The sequence below is a fragment of the Saccopteryx leptura genome, chromosome 1 (assembly GCF_036850995.1).
Source record: "Saccopteryx leptura isolate mSacLep1 chromosome 1, mSacLep1_pri_phased_curated, whole genome shotgun sequence".
Classification (NCBI taxonomy): Eukaryota; Metazoa; Chordata; class Mammalia; order Chiroptera; family Emballonuridae; genus Saccopteryx; species Saccopteryx leptura.
Window position 1 is genome coordinate 210,330,279 of NC_089503.1, and position 24,479 is coordinate 210,354,757.

The following is a 24,479-nucleotide window of genomic DNA, read 5'->3' on the forward strand; positions in this document are numbered from 1 at the left end:
TCTCAGGACTTGTTTCCTTCGGCATTGCCCTAATGAAGCTGCTTACGGTGTAAATGATGGAGAACACGTCTCCCACACCCCGTGAGGGCTGTGACGCCCCACTATTTTCTATGCATAGGATGCAGAGTAAACAGAAAGGATAAAAATGCCAAAGAATGTTCTCCTGGTTAATAAAGAGAATTTGAGATCACCTGGAGAGGCTCTAGCTACTGCTCAGACTCTTCAGGCAGTAATGAGACCTCAGAGATTGATCTGCCTTCAGGAAAAGACTCTCCTAAACCACCCCAGATGAGAAACTAGCCTATTTTAAAGACCTCTTAAGAAAGGAGGTTCTAAACTCTTCCCTTCTGTACAGAAATACCAAGAGAAATGGGAAGGCAATTCAAATCAGCATATATGTGAGTCAACATAATTGGCCAAACAAAATTGAATTTCATAATATCAGGTAGATCATTCATAATGAAAGTACTTCTCTATCTGTTCAAGGACCTGAACTAAGGGAATCCAACCAAATCATTTCCCTGGTCAGATTTCTCTATGGCTCTCTGTAATTGAAGTAATCTCACATAAAGAAGATTAAAAAGAGAGACCCTCTGTGCACATGCTAGGCGTGCTTTCACTTTGCGCTTTGCACTTATTATCCCTAAATAGCTTATGGCTCATTCTCTCACCTCCTTCAGGTCTATATGCAAATGTCCCTTTCTCGCTGAGAGCTTCCATAACAACGCCATTTAAAACTGTAGCAATCCACTACACACATACACACACATACACTCACATACACACACAGTGTCCCTTTCACATTTTTTCACCATAAAACATACTATATCATTTATTTCTTTTTTTAATCATCTATCTTTCACTATCAAAATGTTAGCTCCGTGAGGGAAAATACATTTTGGTCTGTTCTGCTGTTTTGTATCCTTAGTTATTAAAACAGTCTAGTACATAGCAGGTGCTCACTACATGGTTGGTGAGGGAACTGGATGAACACAGAGTTTCCCATAAGATTTAGGGTCTTATATAAGCTAACAGATGATTACTTTTCTCAGACAGAACATGGACTAATGAATATGAAATAGCTAGTCCTAGGTCGGATCTTAACTCTAGTTCTCTTTAAGAGTCTGGAGTGGGGGTGGGGGTTCAACTGTGATCCTTGGAGCTTTGCCATTCTTCTGAGATGCATCTTCTTCCCTCCCACCCCTACCCTGGCCACAGAATCATGAGAGGGACGACCAAAAATCAGGCTCTGGCTCCCTGACACCTTCTTTAACCACGCCAGCTCTTCTCTTACCCATCTTAAGCATAGGGGTTTTCTGTAAGTTGTTACTGGGGAGGAAACTGTCCCCTTGCTAAAAATACGGTTAAAAAAGTTGTAGCCTAGACCATAAGCCAGAAAGGCATGAAAGAACACTGAATCGAGTGTCATGGAAACACAGGCTTCATTCATTTAGTGAATATTTATAGAGCATCCACTGTGTGCCCAGGTTTGTGCTGGCCACTGGGAACACACAGACAAGCAGAACATAGTCAAGCTCATATTTAACTAACCAAGCTTACATAACAAATGACTACAATATCCTTGGAAATTTGGGGAAATCAAGGAGCACTGAGGAAGGATGTCAGAGATGTGCCCTCTGAAAGGCATCTGCTGAGTCTTAAGGAGAGTTCTTAGGCAGAGGTAGCATAAGACTGACCTTCACTTTGTGACTTTAAATAAGACCTTAGCCTCTTTAGGGCTCAGTTTCTCCAACTATAAATGAATAAGAGGCTTGAAAGTTGGCCAATATGTAAAGTCCCTTCCAAATGTAAAGCTACGTATCCAGATTTTCCCATTCACCTTACAACCAGATAACAGAAACCATTCGTTTCAAGTCATGTTGCTGAATATAGGATGTTTGGCCATTTCATTTGAACATTAATAATATTTTTTGGCACAGTACAATGATCAGTAAGTCCCAAGGAGAGTCATTTTAATTAATTGATTTTTCCCCATATATAAGAGATTTTTATTGGGCTGTCCAGATTCAATTTCAATAATTCCATTATAACTATGCTCATACCAGATATGAAGTAATTGTAAAATAAGTTGAAGAATTACAAAACTTATTGTTTACTATTAACATTGTTTGTTTTTCCATGTGAGCCATTCTTCCAAATTAACACAATGAGCAAGGAAGTAGAGCTCTTTGTTAAAATTTGGAACTGAAAAAATTCAAGACATTTTAGTCCTCCATGCTTTTAAATCATAACATATCACCCAGGAATTTGTTCACTATTATCAACTACCTGAAAGTTAACAGGTTAGCATTATGATAATAATGGGGTTCCAAAGTATTGTATATGAACTTGGAGAATGTCTGTGTTGGGGCTTTGTGTGTGTATAGATCTCCTTACACTTATGGTACCCAAGAACTTAGCCCTGCCCAAGGGAATTAATGACTTAGCATCAAAGGAAGTAAGTTAATAGCAAAATTTCTAAGCATAAATATCTGGGTGTCCTTAATTTTAAGAGGAAGCAAGTGGAAAGTAAAGAATATGAGAAGAGACATTCGTAAGATATGAAAGGAATCAAGCATTGAAGATCTTGCTTCCTGCATTGTCGTGGGTTTGGCTCAAATAAGTTTTTATAGAAATTATCTTTAAAAAATGAAATGTAGCCTGACCAGGCAGTGGCGCAGTGGATAGAGCGTCAGACTGAAATGCGGAAGGACCCAGGTTCGAGACCCTGAGGTCGCCAGGTTGAGGCACAGGCTCATCTGGCTTGAGCAAAAAAAAAAAAAGAAGATCACCAGCTTGGACCCAAGGTCGCTGGCTTGAGCAAGTGGTTACTCGGTCTGCTGTAGCCCCACGGTCAAGGCACATATGAGAAAGCAATCAATGAACAACTAAGGTGTTGCAACAAAAAACTAATGATTGATGATTCTCATCTCTCTCCATTCCTGTCTGTCTGTCCCTATCTATCCCTCTCTCTGACTCTCTCTCTGACCCTGTAAAAAAAAAAAAAATGAAGTGTACACTGGATTTAACCTCAGTTGTTCTGTATTAGCTAGCTGTATGACTGAATAGATCAGTGGTTCTCAAACTTTTTGAAGTTGGGGCACATTTAAAATCCTACAAATAATTGTAGGCACACTATATACAAATTTCTGAGAAATGTTATAATAATTAAGTCAAATATTAAAGAAAAAATATATAAAGTCCAAGTGTGCTTTTATGGTAATTAAACAAAATAAATACAACAAAATTAAATTTATTCTGACATTAAAAAACATTTTTATATTAAATTTTTTGTTATGCTTTTTAGAATTCATAAAAAAGGGGTTCAAAAATTTTTTTAAATGACAAAAATTTTATCTTTTTATATATATATAGATACATTCTTAGTAAGATTTAGTAAATTCGGCAGGTCTTGGCACGAATGTGTTAAGTTTTTTCCATTCTTGTGTTTATGAGAAACATGAGCCTGATGTGTCCTAGTGATTTCTTCAATGTTTGGGCATATATTTGAAAGGCAAACTCTCATTTCCTTGTCAATACATTGAAGAATTCCTCTCTTTTTACTCTTAATTGTGTTGAGGGTAGAAAATCTTAATTCACATAAATAGGATGTTGAAAATTGTAGTAAAATATTCAAAGCTTTTTTATATATTGCCACATAGTCTTCATTTATGGAAATCCAAAGGGCTTCAAGAAATAATTCCTTATGTTTAATCATCAATCCAAAATCCCCACCATACATATCATCCTAACTTTAGACCACACAAAGGATAGAAGAAACTTGCCTCCAGTTTTTCTGGGGAACATGGGGGGTAGTGTAAACAATCCAGCACCACAGCTTAACAGCTTGCAACCTAATTAGGCAAGTGAGGTGGGGAGTTGGGCAGACTGTCAGCTTACAGCCAATTCCCCACACCTCTGTACCCTAAAAATCTAAACTCTAAAAACCCTATTGGTTTTTTGATCCCCAACAGGCACATATTTATCTGGAATACCATAGGGCGCACCTGGAAATCTTCTAGGGCGCACCAGTGCATCCTGGCGCACACTTTGAGAACCACTGGAGTAGATCTATCAAGCTTTTATCAAATGAGGGTAGTAATGCCTATCAGAGTAGAGACAATCCAAGTTTCCATCGTCGATGAATGGATAAACAAAATATGGTCTATGCATACAAGGGAAGATTACTTGGCATTAATAAATTATAAAGTACTAATCCATGCTACAATATGGATGAACCTTGAAAGCAGCATACTAAGTAAAAGAAGGCAGTCACAAAAGACCACATAATAAATGGCTCCATTTTTATGAAATGTCCAGGAAAGGCAAATCTAAAGAGGTAGAAAATAGATTAACGGTTGCCTAGGGCTGAGGGGTGCAAGGATTTCGAAGTGATTGCAGCCAGGTATGGGGTTTTTGGAGGAGTAAAGAAAATATTCCAAAATTAATTGTGGTGATGATTTTACAATTCCAAGAATATAATAAAAACCACTGAACGAAACATTTCAAATAGGTGAATTGTATGTTTGAATTATATCTCTCAATAACACTGTTATTAATAATCATACTGATAAGGTTTGTTGTGAGGACTAAACAAGATACATGAAAGCTCTTCAGTAATTCAGAACACCCAATATTAGCTATATAAATTACATTTAAATTTTCTTTGAAAAATATTTTTTTGTGTGTTGTGCTTTTTGTTTTGTTGAAAAAGATGTTTTTGATGCCACTCTGTCAATCCAATGATATCTAAAATAAACCTAAAACTATTAAAGTTATCACTCTCCACCATGTGTTTAAATTAGCATGTGTAACAAGTCTGGAGCTGGGACAGTGAAAAGCCAGGGGTCGGTCTGTCTCATTAAGATTCTATATTCCAGGCCCTGGCCGGTTGGCTCAGTGGTAGAGCTTCGGCCTGGCGTGCAGAAGTCCTGGGTTCAATTCCCGGCCAGGGCACACAGGAGAAGCACCCATCTGCTTCTCCACCCCTCCCCCTCTCCTTCCTCTCTGTCTCTCTCTTCCCCTCCCGCAGCGAGGTTCCATTGGAGCAAAGATGGCCCGGGCGCTGGGGATGGCTCCTTGGCCTCTGCCCCAGGTGTTGGAGTGACTCTAGTCGCAGCAGAGCTACGCCCCGGAGGGGCAGAGCATCGCCCCCTGGTGGGCAGAGCGTAGCCCCTGGTGGGCGTGCCGGGTGGATCCCAGTCGTCCGGCGCATGCGGGAGTCTGTCTTACTGTCTCTCCCCATTTCCAACTTCAGAAAAATACAAAAAAATAAAAAAAATAAAAAAATTTTAAAAAAAAAGATTCTATATTCCAGAGATTTTCAACCTTTTTTCACCTTGTGGCACAAACTAATTACTAAAATTCTATGGCATACCAAAAATATACTTTTTTGCCAATCTGACAAAAAAAATAGGTATAATTTTGACTCATTCATACCAGATGGCTATTATTCTATTGACTGTTGTTGTTTTTTTATTTGACAATATAAAGGAAAAGAGGCCAGGATCCCTGACTAAATAGTCAGGTATTGCATGTTTTGAAAATTCTTGCAGCACACCAGTTGAAAATTGCTGCTGCATTCATCATCATTGCTGAAAAGGGGTAGCAGTCACTTTAGACCTTGTCAAAATGTTAATTGTCTCACTACTTGATGTCTTACTCTGGACACATGCCAATAAAGCAGATAAGGATGAATGTGCTGGAAGGTGTTTTAAACATAGAAAATCTACCATAAAAAAAGAGGGGCCAGAGGTACGCAAAGCAGGAAAGTTGGAGAAAGTTTTCTATATGACATGACCAGATTGATTTCAATTCTGAAAATGTATTTTCAACTTGTATTTAGAGTGCGAGTTGGTGAACACAGCTTTCTCTTGTTTTCTTTAACAACTGCTGTTAAAATTTTAGTGACAGAATGGGAAAGTCATTCAATAAGGATTGCCAAATATCTAATTAGATGATGTTGCAAACCAAAGGGGAGGAATCCAACCGCTACATATAGTCCACTCAGCCATAAAGTCATTAATTAAAAAAAGAAAATGGCACCTTTGCTTTGTTAAAATGAAATATATGTATCAGATACTTTCTGTGACTCTTCACGGATTAAGTCTATTCGGACTAGTTATAGACTGAGTTTCAATTCTGCATTGATTTCACATCTGATTAAGCTAAGATCCAGAATCCCTATGAACTCATTGTGACTAGAGGGAAAAAGGGAACTAAACCTCTCTTTCTAAAATAAAAATAAACACACTAAGGGAAAACAAATAAATTTGATTTCCTGAAAATTTTAAACTACTTTTAAACAAAAGACAACTAAACAAAGTTCAAAGATTGTGAAACATATCTGAAACAAATATGAAAGATAAAATGTTTGTGTCCAGAATAGAGGGAGAACTTCTACAATTTAATAAGAAAAGGACAATCCAATAGGAAAATAAAGAATAGGCAATTCATTAAAGAGGAAACACAAAAGGCTGAGAAACAGATGATATTAAGTTCACCCTCAAAAATAACCAGAAAAATGCAAATTAAATCACTCTTTATATTTTGACCAATCTAAGAGGAAGAATATTAACAGTTAATATTTGAAAATACCAGGCATTGGTGAGGTTTTCTAGAGAGAAGGATCTATTCACCTGCAGAGTCTGTGTTAATTAGAATATTCACTTTATACCAGCTATTAATATAAGAAATGTTTATACCCATGACCCAGCATTTATACTTCTAGATATCTCCTCATTAAAAAATAATAACACTCTAGCATATGCAACACATTCATTGTAATAAAAATTTTGGCACTGTATTTTAAAAAAATATGTTAAAAAAATAAATAAATAATAAAAAATAAAAAAATATGTTGTATATTCGAATGGTGGGAAACAAGAGGTGGAATATTACATAGTAGACAAAATGAATCAAGTTGAGTATGAATGTGGGGGGGGTGGAGGCTGTATCACCATAGTTTTGTTTCTAATGTACTTTTTATAAAATATAATGTAAATATAATGCTTTTTATGTTACAATACTATATATTTCATTGATATACAGGGATGGGCAAAAGTAGGTGTCTATTTGTGAGTGTGACAAAACACAGTTTATTCTTGTATTATTATTTATTAATTATTGTATGATTTGTCTTATTATTTTGTATCCTTACTTATGATTTTTCTTTTGGATAATGATGGCTGGTGATTTAACCAACGGCCAAGAAAAGTGGACACTTAAACCTATTTTTGCCACCCTGATATATGCATGCTAGTGTAAAGAACAAACATCTAGAAGAATATAAAACAAAGTCACCAAAAAGGGAGTGTCACTAACAAGAGGGAGGGCAAGATTTCAAGAATGCTGAAGGGGACTGCAGCTCTATCAGAAATGTTTCAATGAAAAGCAAAGGAAGAAAATACGGTCCCATGTTATGTATGTGTATGTGAGTATGGGTGGGTACGGGTGCGTGAGTAGGTGCATTTTCCAAATTCCTCAAGTTAAAAAAAAAGAAAAGGTAGAAATGTGGCTCCTTTACTTTAATACTCAGTTATATAAAGGACAAACCCAACTGCAAGAGTGGCCTGATTTCAACGTGGTAAAGGCAGCCGGTATATTACATGGGAGGGATAACCCACTAACTAATCCACTATTATTCATTAGATTAAATATTAGATTAAAAATTTTATTAAGCTTTAAATCCTCACCTTGAACATCAGAGAGCAGAACTTTGAAGAAATGAGCCGAACCAGCAGAATTTTTTTTATTATTTATTTATTAAATTTAATGCAGTGACATTGATAAATCAGGGTACTTATGTTCCGAGAAAACATCTCCAGATTATTTTGACATTTGATTGTGCTGTATACCCCTCCGCCAAAGTCAAATTGTCCTCTGTCACCTTCTATCTGGTTTTCTTTGTGCCCCTCCCTTCCCCCAACCCCTCTCTCCTTCCTCGCCCCATCCCCTCTCCACCCACACCCCCACACCCCGTTGCCATCACATTCTTGTTCATGTCTCTGAGTCTCATTTTTATATCCCATCTATGTATGGATTCATATAGTTCTTAGTTTTTTCTGATTTACTTATTTCACTCCGTATAATGTTATCAAGGTCCATCCATGTTATTGTAAATGATCCGATGTCATCATTTCTTATAGCTAAGTAGTATTCCATAGTATATATGTACCAAAGCTTTTTAATTCACTCGTCCTCTGACGGACACTTGAGCTGTTTCCAGATCTTTGCTATTGTGAAGAATGCTGCCATAAACATGGGGGTGCATTTCTCCTTTTGGAGCCATTCTATGGTGTTCTTAGGGTATATTCCTAAAAGTGGAATAGCTGGGTCAAAAGGCAGTTCGATTTTTAATTTTTTGAGGAATCTCCATACTATTTTCCACAGTGGCTGCACCAGTCTGCATTCCCACCAGCAGTGCAGGAGGGTTCCCTTTTCTCCACATCCTCGCCAGCACTTATTCTGTGTTGTTTTGTTGATGAGTTCCATTCTGACTGGTGTGAGGTGATATCTCATTGTGGTTTTAATTTGCATTTCTCTAATGATTAGTGATGTTGAGCATTTTTTCATATGCCTATTGGCCATCTGTATGTCCTCTTTGGAGAAGTGTCTATTCATTTCTTTTGCCCATTTTTTGATTGGACTGTTTGTCTTCCTGGTGTTGAGATTTACAAGTTCTTTATAAATTTTGGATATTAACCCCTTATCAGACGTATTGTCAAATATGTTCTCCCATTGTGTAGTTTGTCTTTTTATTCTGTTCTTATTGTCTTTAACTGTGCAAAAGCTTTTTAGTTTGATATAGTCCCATTTGTTTATCCTGTCTTTTATTTCCCTTGCCCGTGGAGATAAATCAGCAAATATATCACTGCAAGAGATATCAGAGAGCTTATTGCCTATGTTTTCTTCTAAGATGCTTATGGTTTCACACCTTACATTTAAGTCTTTTATCCATTTTGAGTTTATTTTTGTGCATGGTGTAAGTTGGTGGTCTAGTTTCATTTTTTTGCATGTTGCTGTCCAATTTTCCCAACACCATTTGTTGAAGAGGCTGTCTTTACTCCATTGTATTTCCTTACCTCCTTTGTCAAATATCAGTTGTCCATAGAGCTGTGGGTTTATTTCTGGGTTCTCTGTTCTGTTCCATTGATCTATATGCCTGTTCTTATGTCAGTACCAGGCTGTTTTGAGTACAATGGCCTTGTAGTATAACTTGATATCAGGAAGTGTGACACCTCCCACTTTATTCTTCTTTTTTAGAATTGCTGAGGCTATTCGTGTTCTCTTTTGGTTCCATATAAATTTTTGTAATATGTGATCTATATCTTTGAAGTATGTCATTGGTATTTTAATTGGTATTGCATTGAATTTATAGATTGCTTTGGGTAATATAGACATTTTAATGATGTTTATTCTTCCTAACCATGAGCATGGTATATGCTTCCACTTGTTTGTATCTTCCTTGATTTCTTTTATCAATGCTTTGTAATTTTCCAAGTACAAGTCTTTAGGCTCCTTGGTTAAGTTTACTCCTAGGTACTTTATTATTTGGTTGTAATAGTGAAGGAGACTGTTTCCTTAATTTCTCTTTCTGATTGTTCATTGTTGGCGTATAAAAATGCCTCTGATTTCTGAGTATTGATTTTATATCCTGCCACTTTGCTGAATTCATTTATCAGGTCCAGTAGTTTTTTGACTGAGACTTTAGGGTTTTCTATATACAGTATCATATCATCTGGAAATAATGATAGTTTTACTTCTTCTTTTCCAACTTGAATGCCTTTTATTTATTCTTCTTGTCTGACTGCTGTGGCTAGGACTTCCAGGACTATGTTGAATAAGAGTGGTGAAAGGGGGCACCCTGCCTTGTTCCTGATCTTAAGAGTATTGCTTTTAATTTTTGCCATTGAGTATGATGTTGGCTGTGGGTTTGTCATAGATGGCTTTTATCATGTTAAGGTATGTTCCCTGTATTCCCACTTTGCTGAGAGTTTTGATCATGAATGGGTGCTGGATTTTATCAAATGCTTTTTTTGCATCTATTGAAATTATCATATGGTTTTTCTCCTTCCTTTTGTTTATGTGATGAATCACATTGATTGATTTATGAATATTGTATCAGCCTTGCCTCCCCAGAATAAATCCCACTTGATCATGGTGTATGATTTTTTCCATATATTGTTGGATCTGGTTTGCTAATATTTTGTTGAGGATTTTAGCATCTATATTCATCAGAGATATTGGCCTAAAATTTTCTTTCTTTGTGTTGCCTTTGCCTGGTTTTGGAATTAAAATTATGCTCGCTTAGAAGGAGCATGGAAGGAGTTTGGAAGTCTTCCTTCCTCTTGAATTTTTTGAAATAGTTTGAGAAGGATAGGAGTTAGTTCTTCTTTGAATATTTGGTAGAATTCAGTTGTGAAGCCATCAGGCCCCGGACTTTTCTTTGTTGGGAGTTTTTTGATAACTGTTGATCTCATTTGGTGTAATCTGTCTGTTCAGGTTTTCTGATTCTTCCAGATTGATTTTTGGAAGATTGTATGTTTCAAGGAATTTGTCCATTTCATCTAGGTTGTCTAGTTTTTTGGCATACAGTTCTTCATAGTATTTTCTTACAATATTTTGTATTTCTGTTGTGTCAGTTGTTATTTCTCCACTCTCATTTCTAATTTTATTTATTTGAGTCCTCTCTCTCTTTTTCTTGGTGAGTCTAGTTAAAGGTTCATCAATCTTGTTTACCTTCTCAAAGAACTAGCTCCTAGTTTCAATGATCCTCTGTATTGTTTCTTTAGCCTCTATGTCATTTATTTCTGCTCTGATCTGTATTATTTCCTTCCTTATACTACATTTGGGCTTTACTTGCTGTTCTTTTTCTAGTTCTTTTAGATGCAGGGTTAAGTTATTTATTTGAGCTTTTTCTAGCTTCTTAAAGTGTGCCTGTAGTGCTATGAACTTCCCTCTCAGTACTGCTTTTGCTGTGTTCCATAAATTTTGAGTTGTTGTATGCTCATTGTCATTCGTTTCTAGGAATTTTTTTATTTCTTCTTTGATCTCATTCTTAAGCCATTCTTTATTTAACAACCTGATATTTAGTTTCCATGTGTTCAAGAATTTTTGAGCTTTTCTGATGTGGTTCATTTCTAGTTTCATGCCGTTGTGATCGGAGAAAGTGCTTGATATGATTTCAATCTTCCTAAATTTGTGGAGAGCACTTTTGTGCCCTAACATGTGGTCTATCCTACAGAATGTACCATGAGCACTTGAAAAGAATGTATATTCTGCTGCTTTAGGGTGAAAGGTTCTGAAGATATCTATTAAATCGAGTTGATCTAGTGTGTCCAATAAGTCTGCTGTTTCTTTGTTAATTTTCTTTCTTGAGGATCTATCTAGTGATGTTCATGGGGTATTGAAATCCCCTACTATTACAATATTGCTGTTGATCTCGCCCTTTAAATCCATCAAAGTCTGCTTTATATATTTAGGTGCTCCTATATTAGGTACATAGATATTTATAATAGTTATATCTTCCTGTTGGATTACTCCCTTTATCATTATGTAGTGGCCTTCTTTATCTCTTACTATATCCTTTGTTTTAAAGTCCAATTTGTCTGATATAAGTATTGCTACCCCAGCTTTTTTTTCATTTTCATTTGCATGAAATGTTTTTTTCCATCCTTTTACCTTCAATCTATGTGTATCTTTTGTTCTAAGGTGTGTCTCATGTAGACAGCATATGTACGGGTCCTGTTTTCTTATCCATGCAGCTACACTATGTCTTTTGATTGGATCATTTAATCCATTTACATTTATGGTTATTATTGATATGTAGTTGTTTATTGCCATTTTATTCTTTAAAGCTGTATTCCTTTTTTGCTATATTCTCTTCCCACTTTGATCTGTTTACAACAGGCCCCTTAACATTTCCTGCAGCATTGGTTTGGTTGTAATGAATTCCTTGAGTTGTTTTTTGTCTGGAAAGCTTTTTATTTCTCCTTCGATTTTAAACGATAGCCTTGCTAGATAAAGTAGTCTTGGTTGTAAGTGCTTGTTCTGCATTACTTTGAATATTTCTTGCCATTCTCTTCTGGCCTCAAGTGTTTCTGTTGAGAAGTCGGATGTCATCCTTATGGGGGCTCCTTTGTAGGTGATAGCTTTTTTTTTCTCTTGCAGCTTTTAATATTTTCTCTTTACCGCTTAGCTTTGGTATTTTAATTATGATGTGTCTTGGTGTAGGTTTCTTTGGGTTTCTCTTTAATGGAGTCCTCTGTGCTTCTTGAACTTGTGAGAGTTTCTCCTGCATTAATTTAGGGAAGTTTTCAGCTATGATATGATTGAACAAAGTCTCTATCCCTTGTTCTTTTTCTTCTTCTTCAGGAACCCCTATGATGCGGATGTCACAGAGTTTCCTCAGACTTTTTGAGTCTCTTTTCTTTTTTCTTCTCTGCTTTCATGCCTTCATTCCAGTTGTTCTCCAACTCGCTGATTCGATCCTCAGCTCTTCTATCCTGTTTTTAATTCCTTCCATTGTGGTCTTTATTTCTGATATTGTATTTGTCATCTCCAACTGATTCTTTTTTATACTTGCCATTTCTTTATTTAGGTGTTTATAATGACCATCCATTGTTGTTCTAAGATCCCTAAGCATCCTTAAAATCATTATTTTTAACTCTGCATCTGGAAGTTTGATTATTTCCATATCACTCAATTCATCTCCTGAAGGTGTCTCTTGTGGTTTCATTTGGATTGCACATTTTTGTCTTCTCATTGTCTCTGTTTTGTTTGTGGAGTTGGTTGAGGCTAGGCTTGGTGTTGTCTGCCTCCAGTTTTCAGTTGTGTTATTTCTAGGTCTTCTTGGGTTGGTATCAGCAATTATATGTAATCCACTTTCGGATTTGGGCAGCATTGAAGTCTTGTTTTGTTTGTTTTCTTAATAGGTGATAGTCTTGTTTACTGATCTCAGCAGGGGGCTTCCTTGAAACTGTATCCAGGAATGCGATGGGTGTAACCTGAGACTCTGAAGGCCTCTTCCACCAACTAATCTCTCTGGGGACAGGGTGTTTTCTCAGCTTTAGTAGGGGGAGGTGTATCTCAGATCTCCATGGAGACCTGAGTTACTGCCCCTCCTCCCCACTTCTTGTTTTCAGCTGTGTCTTGTTGCACTGATTGGAGCTGGAGAGATGTCTGGAGATCTCTGATCTGGAAGCAATTCAGTACTGTTTTGTGGGGAAGGATCAGTCCCTCCCCCAGCTATGGCCTCCTCCATCATGGATGAGTCAGCTTTTTTAGGTCATCTCCTGCATTCCTTAGCCCCTCACAGTCTGTCCCTCTCTCTCTCCTTTCCACTTGGGAGATAAGCTGGTCTTTTCAACACACTTCACTCCCTGGTCACCAGGCAAGTGGCTGTGAGCAGTATTTTCTGCTCTTTTCCCTTGGGTGAGATCCCCTCTGGGCTCTTAGCCTCACCCCCCCCACCTCCGTTCCTGTAAGCAGGGGAGATTCAGGCGCTCCCTACCAGGTTTGTTGTGGCTTCTTCTCTGCTCCTTGGTTTTTGAGAGCGTTCTTGTAGTCCAGAGTTGGTTTTTCACACTGATTTTTCCTAAATTGATTTGTATTCCAGTTTGGTGGTGAGGTCTGCCTACTCTGCTGCCATCTTCTAATCCCCCTTCTCCGGCTTTTCTAGTTGAGTGTCTTGATTAAATATTACTACATAATTTGTCCTAAAACTTTCCCTCTTTTAAAATGTCAGGATAATTATATGTTAAATATTACCTCAATAAGCCCTAGAAATTCAGGTGTTAATTATAGACACCTGGGTGACGTGCACGTCTAGCTCCGCGTCCCCTCACGGTGGCCCCGGCGAACCCGCAGGTTACGCCTGTGCCTTTCAGTACCTGCTTTTACAGGAGTGAACAGTGTGACATTTTGCTTGGAAATGATATAGGATAATACAATGGAAAATAACTATACTTTTTCTATTGTGCTTCTCCTATAGGGCTATAAATAAGCTGAATTGTGCTCACTTGATTTATGTTTATGACTATTATTATGATGATTTATTTTGGGTTGAGTGCTGACAGTGTGCTGAGTGTTGTACCAGACTCATAAGAAGAAATGGTTATGCCCCAGAGGCTTACATACCAAGACAAACAATTCATCCATAAAATACACCAGCTAAGAGATGCTTAATCTCAGCAGGGCAATGTTTCTTGGGGTTTCTGTGTTAGGTGGAAAAAATTTCCTCCTCCAGGGGGAAGAAGGTTAAAGCTCCTGGAAAGACTTTGAGAGCCACTTTCCAATAGCGATTTCACACAAGGGTGAAGAAACATCAAGGCGCATGCGTTCAGACCATAGTAAAAGGATAGCCAATTGAGGGTTCCCCAGCAAACAAACAGTTTTAGATACTGAATTGGGCATTGTCGATAAAAGATCGCCCCTCAAGGCCTTCAGTCTAGTGGGCCTACTCAACTATCAGATTCCAAGTACGTTCGTTCCATGGGCTGCTTTTATATTATAGCTATTTTAAATATGTTCTAGAATAATACTGGTTAAGAACATCTAATATCTAGACCAGTGTTTCAACATGTATATTTTAAAGAGAGCGAGGCTTGGGGGGTTGTTTTTAGGTATGACGGAATTTTTTAAAATCTATAGACAATTAAACTTGAGAAATGTTGGGTTAATCAAAGAAATAAGTATCTCTATTGCAAGAATCCTCAGTCATCAAACAGGCCATGAAAATTGTGAATCTCTGAGTTTGACTGCAGAATTTTTGGTAGAGCACTTCACGGGACTAGTACCCCAGGAAATACACATTGGAAAACACTAAGGTTGCTGGAAGACAGAACAGAGAATGAATTCAACTTCCAGTTCATGTTAAACATGATGGTTGTCAGAGTCCTTTGTTTTCTGATTCAAGTGCTCAAAGGGCAGAATGTACTGCAGTATCTCTCCCAGCTGAACCAAACCAGGCACGACCTTCTTCACCTCCTTTCCGACATGGTGGGAAGGATAATGAAGGTAAGATGAGTCCACACCTCTGAGGTGGACAGCCTCCAAGGTGATTCCCAAGGGTCCCTGTTTCCTGATATTCTGTCCTTGGAATGGTCCCCTCCCACAATAAAGAGGGCTGACTTGTATATCTAAGTCAGTGTTCCTTCCAAGGCTAGATCATAAAAGACACAGCTTCTTTTTTTTTTTTTTTTCTGAAGCTGGAAATGGGGAGAAACAGTCAGACAGACTCCCACATGCGCCTGACCGGGATCCACCCGGCACGCCCACCAGGGGCTACACTCTGCCCACCAGGGAGCAATGCTCTGCCCCTCCAGGGTGTCGCTTTGTTGCGACCAGAGCCACTCTAGCGCCTGGCGCAGAGGCCAAGGAGACATCCCCAGCGCCCGGGCCATCTTTGCTCCAATGGAGCCTCGGCTGCAGGAGGGGAAGAGAGAGACAGAGAGGAAGGAGAGGGGGAGGGGTGGAGAAGCAGATGGGCACTTCTCCTGTGTGCCCTGGCCGGGAATTGAACCCAGGACTTCTGCACGCCAGGCCGACGCTCTACCACTGAGCCAACCGGCCAGGGCCAAGACACAGCTTCTACCTTGCTGTTTTGAATACCTTGCTCTGGGCGAAGCCAGCTACTATATTGTGAGAACATTCAAGCAGCTCGAGGTAACTGTGTAATGAAGAGTGGAGTCCTTCTGCCGACAGCCATGTCAGCGAGTCCTTTTTGAAGCAGTAAGTCAAGACTTCAGATAACCAAAAACTCAGCCATCATCTTAACTACAACCCCATGAGAGGCCCTAAGCCAGTACCACCTGCTAGACTGCTGCCAAATTCCTGACCCACAGAAACGGTGTGAGATGATAGAGGTTTATTGTCTTAATCCATTTAACTTTGGGGATAACGTGTTACACTGCAATAGATACCTAATACAACATTCTAGATTTTTCAAAATTTCAAATATTCTATCCGGCTGTTCATCCATGTCCTAATTTGGGGGTTCAAAATATAACCCTTGCTTTGCACACAGGGTTAGAGTCACTGAAGCTCAATCAGTATCAAAATCAAAAGAGCTCTTGAAGAAAGATCTGTACAGCATCCTTTGAGAATGACACCACCCAGCTCACTGAAAACTCCTCTTTCCTTGATGAGCCAGGGCAGCTTCACAACAAAACGATAAAAGGACAGAAAACAGTCAAATCCATTTTAGAACACATGTCCACTGACCAGTTCACTGAACGACGGAAAGTGGCCTCTACCATGGAGGTTAACTCTGACATTATCTAAACTCCACCAGGGGGTAAAGTGGAAGACTCAGTCTCCTATGCTGAGTGAGTTGAGTGGGTAGAGGGGAATCAGCTCTCCCCTGTGCAACGTTAAAAAAGAGGGAACTAAATAGTGTCCAAGGATGGGGGCAACAACGGAAATAAGAGACACAGTGCAGAGCTGTGTGGAGATGTGGAACCCTAGGGAAAGGGGCCTAGAACCAAGGTGACAAGCACTGAGCAGTGTGAGGCCAGAGGACATGCCCCAGTGTGTCTGCAGGAGCCCTGCAGAAGAGAACTGGGAAGGAGGCTGAGCACTCTGGAAAGAGGGCAGTGCAACCCAGATGTGTGAACACTTCCCAGATCACATGGCAGAAGCTGACTCACCCAGAAGGAGTCGATATGCAGGCTGGGCAAGGGTCCAAAAGCTACCCAGGGGCTGCTGCTAAGGAGGCTGTGGGCGGTGGCCGGATGCACAGTCAGCATTAGGGGAGGGTCCTGTCTGAGCTATGACCTTGGGATCACACCCATAAATAAGTGAAAGGGGCCAGAAAGACAGAGAAGGGAGGGGGGGAGGGAAGGAGGGCCACAGAGAAGTAGGTGGACTCCTTTGTCATGGTGGCCACCACTTCTGATCAGGATGTTTGGGAAGCCCTGACAGGACTGCCTAGCTGAGTGTGGACATCTAGGTGGAGAGGAATACAGGAAAACCATCCAGGGCCATGTGAACCACAAGTGTCTCTGACACAGGGTGTGGGTTGCTTGAGTGTGTTAATCAGTCTCCCCGTGCAACACTGGCCACCTTGTAAGGAATTCTGCACAAATAAGTTGAGTTATTTTCTCCCATTGCACCAAGTCCACAAACAGTCCCTGACCAATGATCCATTCCAGCCGCCGGTAGAAATAAATTCACTTGACAGTTTGCAACAGCCTCAGCACACGGTCTTGCCCACAGAAAGGCACGTTGCGGTAATCAGTATTCCTCTCTAGCCTCAGACCTGGTGCATAATTACAATTAACTCTGATGGGTTAGCTGCCAGCAGGGCAACAGACAGTGAGAGGGATTTTACATCTCTACTTTTTCAGCAAATTTGGGCATGTGGGGTTCTTTCCTCCTCCACGGAAAACAGGAAAAGTTACTCCGATTAATTCCAGAGACCATGAGAGTTACTGAAAATTGTATTGTTCTGCACTCGAGAATGAAGCGCAGGGTGGCTCTCCTTCTTGCCTCAGAAATGTGAGGGTTGCTCATGTTACTTACAGAGCTCCTAGTTTACATTTTTCAATTAGGAGATAATCAGTATGCCATTATGAGTAAAAATTGTTGGAATGACCTTTGGGCTGTATATTTTGACCAGCAAATCTTTGGGGAGGGTTTGACTGAAAGCATGACAGGAGAACAAGGCAAGCTATACTCATGATAAATAAGAACAATTATCGCACTTATTATCTGATAAATAATTTATTGTGATTTTTGCCATTAATCCATCTTAAACCACTTCCTCAATAAAAATACGTCCCAAAGACCAACTGACTTCTGCTTTTCCCACATGGTGTCAGAAAGTCTTGTCTGAAAAGCACAAAGGAAGCGTTTGCCTGGAACGTAAGAGCTGTTACCATGTTTGATCATTCCAGTCAATGCAGATGAATGACACTACTTGTATTAATAGGGAATCAGTCTCCTCCTCTCACAGTTTTAAAAAAACAAATAAATCTGTCAGAAGCCATCTTGAAGAGAATCCATAGCTCAACACTTATGAGTCTGTTGTGTTTTTAAATCTTGTCTTCCAGTATAGTGGTTCTTCAGAAAAATTAAGACTAGACCTACCATATGACCCAGCCATCCCTCTACTTGGTATCTACCCAAAAACCTCAAAAACATTGGTACGTAAAGACACATACACCCCCATATTCATTGCAGCACGATTCACAGTGGCCAAGACATAGAGACAACCAAAGTATCCTTCGATAGAGGATTGGATAAAGAAGATGTGGTACATATATACAATGGAATACTACTCAGCCATAAGAAATGATGACATATTGCCATTTACAACAACATGGATGGACCTTGAGAACATTATACTAAGTAAAATAAATAAATCAGAAAAAGTTAAGAACTATATGATTTCATACATGGGATATAAAAATGAGGCTCAGGGACATAAATAAAAGTGAAGTGGTTACAGGGGCAGGGTGGGGAGGGGAGCAAAAAGAGACAAATACATGGTGACAGAAAATGATTTGACTTTGGGTGATAGACACACAACGCAGTTAACAATTCAAATGCTATAGAAATGTTTACCTAAAACCTATGTACTCTTATTGATCAATGTCAACCCATTAAGTTTAATTCCTAAATTAAAATAAATCAATCTTGTCTTCTTGTTAAAAGCCATCAGCAGATATGCATTTTCAAGTCGACACCTACAGTGTAGTCTTAATTTCAGAGGGTACAGACTGTTATAACATAATTCATTTTTTTTTGTATTTTTCCAAAGTGAGAAGCGAGGGGGTGGGTGGGTGGGGAGGCATGTGCCCTTCTGGGCGTTGCTCCGCTGCAATCGGAGCCACTCCAGCACCTGAGGCAGAGGCCATGGAGCCATCCTCAGCACCTGGAACAACTTTGCTCCAGTGGAACCTTGGCTGCAGTAGGGGAAGAGAGAGACAGAGAGAAAGGAGAGGGGGGAGGGGGGAAAAGCAGATGGGTGCCTCTCCGTGCCCTGGCTGGGAATCGAATCTGGGAATCAAACCCGGTACGTCCATACGCCGGGCTGATGCTCTACCACTGAGTCCACTGGCCAGGGCCAATTCAATTCTTTAGAATACTTCATAAATCCAATTGGTAAGGGGTGGTTGAATCTACAAAAATGACTCTGAATTTTGGAGATCAGGGAAAAACGAACCTTCTTCTACTGCCATCTACTTTTTGCCAGCTCCAACAGGCATACATGCATTATTTTTAACTCTGCTGTCAGAAAAGTAATGTGGACCTTTTGGATATACAAATCATTTTCCCTAGTGACTTCATCCTCTGATGTCTTAGATATTTTTTCCCTTTGTGCCCTCAGATCTGACCCCACAGTGCCTCTTGTTCAAAGGTGAGGTCTTAATTCCACTTATTCTCTTTCTTGAATTTTTGCTCCTTTTCAAAAATGAAGTTTTTAAGTAAATTAATTTGGTTTCTTTTATTATTTACCTCTGATCTTAAACATATGTTCTTTTTTAGGATCTCTTTTTCTCATGCTTTTTTCTCTTGACATTTCTGGTTCCTGCTTTGCTATTATTTACTTAGTCATCTTATCTATCAGCTTGGCCTCATTCCATAGGACTCCAAGAGCATTTTTTTTTAACCAACAGAACATTAATATTGGGCTGAAATCCAGGTATTTTATCAGAAATGAATGAACTGGTATTACCTGTTGTGCTTTCCCTACAACAGAACTTGCTCAGTAATGGACTCAAGGCAAAGTGTTCTCTTGTCTGCCTTTAGGTATTGAAAGTCATTCAAATATTTTTGAAGGTCTGTTGAGAATGTGATTATACAACTGTTGAAGCATCTGACATCCTTAGTCAGGAAATTCTTCCTAACTTCTCAGATCCCTCCAGCTCCAATAAACGCCCATTTCAGATTTGATTTTAGGACTAATGGGAGACTATTGAGTTCCTTTATCACAGATGAGGGAGCCACGGGAAAGCAGGCATCTTGCTGCCTCACGGGCAGCGCCTCTCAGCAATGCATGGAGGCGTGGCGGAGGGCAGACTTCTGATAGGCTTTTCAGACCTACAGTAAGAACGTCTTACCCACCATCATGAGAGAAGTCAAGATCAAGTTCATCGACCCTGACTAGATCAGCCCTGAAAGAACATAGCGCCGAATGCTTTACTTAGTAAAGCCACAGAGTGGAGAATCATGAGTGTCTTTCAAGGCAGTAGGATTTTAAAGAACAAATATGTTCCCAGATTATACTCTTTTTAAGGACAAGGCTACTTTCCCTAATTTCTAATATAATGTACGCAAGCCACAAAAGCTTTGTTTAAATAAAGCTAAAAGGACCAGAAGAAAATTTCTGGGCAGCTTTCCCTTGTCTGACATGAGATCCAGATGTCACTAATGCAAATCAGGACAACTGAAGGTCTTGTGATAAGGCAGCATTTGGTATTTTAATGCCAACTTTGTAAGCATTCACGAAAGGGAACGTGCTCCTTTCTGTCTCCTGTTCATATTTCTGTCTATGGTATAAGCGTGTGGCTAAGACCACACAGATACAGTACTGTCAAAAGATAAACTGTACAAGATAAGGACCATTCTCCCTTCCAAATAAAATTAATATGAGTTTCTTACAGGTATATTCCTCTTTTTAGAAGGCAATCCACTTTGAAAACTGACAACCCAACTCTCCCCATTTGGAAGCTCTCAGGAAAATGAGGTGGATGGTATTTGATTGACAAAGGCCAGCACAATGTTTATGGGCAGATCCTCCTGTTTAAAGCAATTCCAGGAATGGCCCTTCTGTGACAATGCTTGTGAAGGAACATTCCAGCACTCTCTGCCAAGCAGAACAAAGCTCACGCTTCACACAATTCCAGATATTCTTGGGCCTCCTAGCTACCACCTGTGGTTTGCATCTAAGCAAACAGAAACCTAAAAGAAGAGCCCAATCATCTGCGCAGGTGCTGATCCACAAATACCAGGTGCAAGGCAAATAACCAGGAAGGTCCTGAGGTGCCACGACCAGAAAGGGAATTATGATCGGGTCGGCATCGGGGCACCTGTTGGGATAAATCAAATGACTGAAATGTCAATACTGAGGAATGCAATCTGTGAGGAGAGGACGGAGAGGTGAGGAAAGAAGGCTTGCGCTATAGATCAAAGCTGGACTTGAGGTAAAATACACATGGATGGTAAAGGAAGTAGCAAGGTTGAAGCTTTATGAGTTAGGGTAAAAGAAATCCATGAAATAAAGAGGAATTAGCAGTGAGGGTCCTCGGTGCACTGCTGAATCAGGAGGAGCTCACTGATAAATTACTGTAGAGGAGAAAAAAAAAAAGAAAACAGATGACCATGTCCCCATAATAAATAAAATGTAGCATGCAGTATAAATCTTGGCAGATTGCTACCTATTAAAATGTTCCTGCATCTTCCTCCTCCTTCTGACTCCCAAGCAAGTGTAGGCACTCTGTTTAACTCCTCGCCTTTGAACGAATGAGGATATTCTTGGTTTCTGTCCTTTGGGTCTCCTAGGCAGACATTGACCATGCTGGGGTTGAAAGGCACAGTCTAAATAAGCCAAAAAGAAGTAAAATGCTAAATGACAAGATCACAAAACTCTGTGACTCTCGATTTCAATTACTGAGACATTTCTTAAGGGATAATAAAAAAGATCAAAATGCAGGTCACCTGGGAATTTTGAGAGCTGTGTGCCATTAGTTGCTTGTTTCATAACATGGAAAGGGCTGCCAGAGGTGAGGTGATTTGGGCCTGCTCACGACACACAGGGAAGAAACGATCAGGAACCTAGAGGTGCAGGGTGCCTGGGAGCATGACCCGATTCCATTTGCTATGCCGAGAGGGGCCTTCTTTGGGCAACTGCTCCCAGATACACGAAGTAGGGAGAGGGCAAAGCCATAAGAGAGAATTCCACCCTGAAAGTTAAAACTCACAAGGGAAAAATCTGTGAAGCAAAATTACACAGTGAAATGCCATTCTCTAAAGGGCTTGAACAAAAAGTGTGATAAATGTTATTACTCCGCTGTGCCAGAGGGTCTTGAGGACTCAATTATTGCTCTGATTTTGCCTAACAAAGTGCAGGAAGGCGGTGATAGGAAGAGAGCCCCTGTTCCAAAGTGCTTTCAGGCTAAAGGCTACAGGGAGAGAGGCAAGAATGGAAAACCACTAAGATGCCATCAAGCTCATAAATAACTTCAGATCATCACTATCTAGTTGCTCTCTTGGGCAACCATAAGCACCATAAGGTCAGGATGAGCAAAGAATGAATAAAGTAGAGGTCGGAAAGGTCCAGAGAAAATCCACTCAAGAACCAGAGGACACCAGCCTAAACCAATCTTCAAGACCGACTGCCTTAAAGATCTCAGCAAAATAGTTGCAAGAAACCACCTAACGTCACTCCAAAATCAGGCAAGTGTGTCTCAGACTGGAGAACAGCTGCACTTCTAATCTGGGATACAGATAAAGAGTTTATAAACAGTTAGAAATCGACACTCATGGGGATGGTGCCCAGAATGTGATCACAAAAACTTTTACAAAACGTGTGTGCATGCATAGGTATCGAGATATACATATACATATACATATATATATGTATGTATATACACACCACAGCATGTCCTAGCTGTAGTGCAAAAGAGACAGATCTTAATGAATTGAAAGTGTCGTTTTAAACATTTTTTCCATATTTCCTTTTGACCTTTGAAATGTCAGCGTTATCTGCATAACATACAAGGCTATATTATTTGAGTTGGAATTGAGCCTTCCCAGGTTGTAGCCACCGTAATCGGGTTCTCCACAAAGGGCCCATCAGTTATGAGAAGCATCTGAGGGCACCATGAAAGAGAAAGTCAGAAAGGGCACAGATCCAAAGAGGAGTATGTTCCCCATGAACAAGCAGTGCTCACTCCCAATGCACAAGGCCACTTCTGAGCATATCAGTAAATCAAAGCGACCACCAGAATCGAGACGGAAGCCTCTGAGCTCAGATTTGGTTTCCGCAGCAGGCACACTAAAAGTCCACCCTCGCAGATCAGAATGACGGACAGGAAAAGGGGCCAAAGACACAGTAATTAAAAAAAAGAAGAAAATTACAGAACGGTATGGATAGTATGATGTCATTTTTGTTAAAACACACATAAGTTATAAATGTATGCATTTTATGCGCATAGAAAAAGATCTGGCACAACGTACACAGATCTTGAACAGTGTTTACTCGAGTGAAAGTGAGATTGGAAGGCAGACATTGACTTGATTGGTTTCTGTGTTGTATTAATTTTTACAATAATTGTGTAATATATAGTACATATACATAGTATATATATGTACATATATACAACTTTATATATACATATACATATATATATATATATATATATATATATATATATATATATATATATATAAAACTCTAAGGAACAACTTTAATCTCAGAATTCAGACTTGGGACTTCTTAGTTGACTTCAATGTTGCTTATAAAGCAAAGTAATATTTGTCCACCCAACTTCTGTGAAATCTTTTAGGGTTAAGAATTTATCTTCTCGCCTGGCCTGTGGTGGCGCAGTGGATAAAGCATCGACCTGGAAATGCTGAGGTCGTCGGTTCGAAACCCTGGGCTTGCCTGGTCAGAGCACATATGGGAGTTGATGCTTCCAGCTCCTCCCCCCTGTCTCTCTCTCCTCTCTCTCTCTGTCTCTCTCTCTCCTCTCTAAAATGAATAAATAAAATAAAGATTAAAAAAAAAAGAATTTATCTTCTCTGTGAAAGACAGAACCGTTGAGTTGATGTTCTATGGTAAGGAGACAAGAAACAAGACAGCTACACACAACACATGAGTTTGGTCTGGATCTAGACCACAGGGAAAAAAAATTTTTTTTTTGTCTCGCTATGGAGGATATATTAAGACAATAGATAAAATTTGTTTTCTATTTTATTTAGAAAATTAAATTTAACAGGGTGATATTGATTATGTTGTATACTCATCACCCAAAGTCAAATCATTTTCCATCACCTTATCTTTGTCCCTCTTTTTACCCTTCCCTTATCCCCTCCCCAACCCCCTTCCCCCAGTAACCACTTCACTTTTATCTATGTCCATGAGTCTCAGTTTCATATTCCACATATGTGTGAAATCATACAGTACTTAGCTTTTTCTGATTTAATTTTTTCATTCAGTATAATGTTCTAAAGGTCCCACCATGTTGTCATAAATATCACTCATCATTTCTTATTGCTGAGTAGTGTTCCATTGTATATAAATACCACATCTTCTTTATCCAGTCCTCTATCAAGGGATACTTTGGTTGTTTCCATGTCTTGGCCACTGTGAATAATGCTGCAATGTACATGGCAGTGCACGTGTTTACATAATAATATTTTTGAGTTTTGGGGTTAGATACCCAATAGAGGAATTCCTGGGTCATATGGTAGTTCTATTCTTAATTTTTTGAGGAACCACCATACTTTCTTCCATAATGATTGTACTAATT